Here is a 4331-nt window from a genome sequence, read left to right on the forward strand (position 1 = left end):
GACATCCAAATGGAGATGACAAGTAGTCAGTTGGATAGATAAATTCAGAAGAGAGATCCAAGATAAAGATATAGTTCAAATTTATCAGCATGTAGTTAGTAGGTCATACACACAGTATGAGTGAGGATTCAGATTCAGACCCTGATAACTCCCATACTATTGCCTATTGCCTCTAACATAAATATTAGGATCATTTTTTCCACATTCATCTAAGCTTAAGACTTTATGGGATGATATTTTAACTCAAATGAACAGAGATCAGCCTTCCCACTACCTGTGCAATGTTTCAGATATTGAAATTCTGGTCCAAAGTTATGGGGTTTTCTATGGAAAAAAAAAAAAAAAAAAACCCTGGCAATTTGCCATCCTGTGTAATATGCACCTCTGCCTTCTAAAATTGTTAACACATGGGTTGATTTTTCTCTCACAATGTCAGCTAAAGCAGGCTTGTTGCGTATTTGGTGCCCCACTAGACCCTGAATATAATTTAATGGTGTGAAAGACACATTTCAGCTTAATGTGGTGGAACAAGCATGGGACTTGGAGTTTGAATCTTGGCTGTACCACTTGCTAGCTGTTTGATCTTGGATGGATGACTCTATGAAAATGAAAATAGTGATACTTACCTCACTGTATTGTTATGATAATTCACTGAGATAACTATTTTTAAAACATTGTATACAGTGCCTGCCAGACATAAAAAGGAAATTCAGTAAATGACCATTTCCTTGTTTGTGGTCTGGAATGGGTGGCATATCCAGATGTTAGCATTCTGTTGTAGTTCTTTAAGAACTAGCAAAAGTATTAAAAGAATTAGTCAGTAACATGTTCTGTTGTCTAGGCCTGCCAACATATGATCAAGGATTGAGTTCAGATCAAACTGAAGATTCATTCCTGTTCACCACTTCACTCTGTCCTGTGAACAGCATGGCTGTGGAAGATTCCTTACTAGTTTCTAAGAAAATCTTCCATACACACAAGCACCTATTTCTCAGGTTAATAAGTCTCATCTTTTTGAGAAATATCAAGGGAACAGAAGTTTTCTCTAGGTTTCAACACCTAAGTCTCTGTGGCCATCTTTAAATGTCAATTTGTTCTTTACAGCTGTAACCACTGTGGGTAGGGCTCGGAAGGTGGCAGTGAGGAAGACAAAGTTTCTAGAGGAAAGATTTCTCTCCTCTTTTCAAAAAAAGTTAATTTGAAATTTTCTTTTTTCCCAAAGATGTATTTTGTGTGAGTTTTCAAAGTTACAGCATCAGAAAGGAAGATGGTAAAGAGAGGTTTTTTTTTTTTTTTTGCTTGTTTGTTTTACATTTACATTATCATTGCAGAACCTATCAGTCTTGATAGTTGGAAGAATGATTTTAGCAACTACAGACAACTCTAGAATGTTTTAGTTCACTATAATACATCTTGTATTTCCCTAGCTTCCTTTCTTTGGCTGGTTTATGCTGTGTGTGTGCTGTATTGTGTGTGTGTGTGTGTGTGTATGTGTGTGTGTGTGTGGTCTTCTCTGCTGTACTATTCCTCTCACAGGGCCCTTGGAATTTTATCACATCTAGTTAGTTAGAAAAGGAGCCATGATGGCGCTACGGTTAAGCGTTCAGCTGATAATCAAAAGGTTGTCTGTTGGAACCGACCAGCTGCTCCATGGGAGAAAGATGTGGCAGTCTGCTTCTGTAAAGATTACAGCCTTGGAAACCCTATGGGGCAGTTCTACTCTGTCCTATAGGGTCACTATGAGTTGGAATTGACTTGGCCTCAGTGAATTTTGTTTTGGCTTTTGTTTAGTTAGTTAGATAAACCAACAATATTTATAGAATACCTACCTAGTGCTTAAAGCTATGCTAGCCAATTTGGATAGAATGTTCTCTGAGTTTGGGGGTGGGTGTCTTGGTTGATTAGTTAAGCTTTGCGATGCCTTGCATCTGTGGGTCTCACATTCTGTCATTAAAACTGTAAAGGAGTCAGGAATATGTTCTCTTCTATTCTCAGAAGGAAGGCCATGCAAAGTCGAGGCTGGAGAAATCACAGCTCTGTTACTGAGTTTATCCTCCTGGGCTTCTTCAGACACCCCAGGACCAACTGGATCCTTTTCTTCATCTTCTTCTTCCTCTACTTACCTACAGTCCTAGGCAATGGGCTCACTGTTACCCTGATCAGAGCAGATGCATTCCTCCACACCCCCATGTACTTCTTCCTCAGCATCCTCTCTCTATTGGATCTCGGCTATGCTACCACCACAGTGCCCCAGATGTTGGTCCATCTAGTAAACAAGAACAAAACGATCTCCTACGTTGGTTGTGTGATCCAGATGTACGTTAGACATCACCAAGACCTGGAGTTTTGCAGCCATGGCTTATGACAGATATGTTGCCATGTGCTATCCACTCCGCTATGGAGTCCAGATGAGCCAAACCCTGTGTATACTCCTGACAGTCAGCTCTGCCCTTTGTGGTCTCACCTGTGCTCTCATCTACACTGTTTTTGCCATGAATATACCCTACTGTGGCCCCAATGAAATCAACCACTTCTTTTGTGAAATTCCTGCTGTCTTGAAGTTAGCCTGTGCAGACACATCTCTCAATGATCAAGTGGACTTTATCTTGGGTTTCATTTTGCTCTTGATCCCATTAGCCCTCATCCTGGCCTCATATATTCAAATCTTTACGGCTATTCCGAGGATTCGCTCCACCTTGGGGCGAATCAAGGCCTTCTCTACCTGTGCCTCACACATCACTGTGGTCACCATATTTTGTATTCCCTGCATGGTCATGTATATGAGGCCTGGCTCCAAGGCCTCCCCAGAGAATGAAAAGAAGTTTGCTCTGTTCTACAGTGTCATCTCTGCCTTTCTCAACCCCATCATCTACAGCCTTAGAAATAAGGATGTGAAGAGGGCTTTCCTCAAGTTAATTGGAATGAGTGAGGACACTCAGTAGGTCATGGACTAGGAATGTCTGCAGTCCCTCTGGTCTCCTATCTACACCTTCCACACTTTTACTTCAGTCACTGGACTGAGTGAGGAGCCTAGGATAAGGGAGGTATCTAGAAAGAACCACTTTCATATTAATTTCCAATGGGAATATTGGAAAGGACTCAGAGGGAACTGTGCTCCCAGCTTAAATCCATCATTGACCTGCTGTGGCCTTGGAGAAGTAAATTCTCTGGGATTTAATTTCCATATCTGTAAAATGTATTTTATGATATTCATTGTGCTTGAATAATAATAACTAGCTTTATTGAATTCTGTCTTGGTCATCAAGTGCTGCTATAATAGAAATACCACAAGTGGATTGATTTAACAAAGAAAAATTTATTCTCTTACAGTCTAGTAAGCTACAAGTCCAAATTCAGGGCATCGGCTCCAAGGGGAAGGCTTTCTCTGTCAGCTCTGGAGGAAGGTCCTTGTTGTCAATCTTCCCCTGGACTAAGAGCTTCTCCACCCAGGAACCCCAGGTCCAAAGGACGTGCTCTGCTCCCGGTACTGCTTTCTCAGTGGTATGAGGTTCCCATGTCTCTCTGTTTGCTTCTTTCTTTTAAATCTCAAAAGAGATTGACTTAAGACACTATCTACTCTTGTAGATTTCATCAACATAACTACCGCTAATCCATCTTATTACATCATAGTGATAGGATTTACAACACATAGGGAAATTGCCTCAGATTACAAAATGGTAGACAATCACACAATACTGGGAATCATGACCTAGCTAAGTTGACAGATATTTTTGGGGGACACAATTCAATCCACAACAAGCTGTTTCTATATGACTGTCATTGACTAAGTACTTTATATGTATTTATTATTTTAACCCTCATAACAACACAAGAAGATAGCTGTTATTATCCTCTTTGTACAGATGAAGAAACTGAAGCACAAAAAGATTAAATAAATTGCCAGATGCCACCCAGCTAGAAAGTAACACAGCTGAGGCTTGAACAAAGTGGTATAGTTCCAGACCCCAGGCTCTTACTCATTATACTATGCCACATCTCAAGTACCCAATAGAGATAAAAGATGCGATACTATTGAGGAATTGAAAACACTTAGGATTATTATTCTAAATCACAACTACAGGGTGAGATCCTTAAAGTCTGGAGCTTTATTGAGTACTTTAGATCCTCTTCACCAGCATCCTATAGCCTAAGCAAGTTGCATTGTGCAGTGAAATATTAACTTCTCAATAAATGTTCATTATGTGATTTTTCCCAGCCCCACCCCCACCCCGGTCTGCAATATCCCCAACTCTTCTTTCAGATCTTCTTCACTTTTATGGGCTCTTCTATTTCCTTTGTACTACCCCAACTGTGGTTGCCAGCAGCTTGGA

At 40.4% G+C, this 4331-nt stretch overlaps 1 pseudogene; it reads left to right on the plus strand.

Annotated features, from left to right (window-relative positions):
- The first annotated feature begins 1983 nt into the window (after positions 1-1983).
- On the plus strand, positions 1984-2942 carry LOC101356708 (olfactory receptor 2A1/2A42-like; annotated as a pseudogene).
- The last annotated feature ends 1389 nt before the right edge of the window (positions 2943-4331 follow it).

This window comes from Trichechus manatus, unplaced genomic scaffold (assembly GCF_000243295.1).
Source record: "Trichechus manatus latirostris isolate Lorelei unplaced genomic scaffold, TriManLat1.0 scaffold00015, whole genome shotgun sequence".
NCBI lineage: Eukaryota > Metazoa > Chordata > Mammalia > Sirenia > Trichechidae > Trichechus > Trichechus manatus.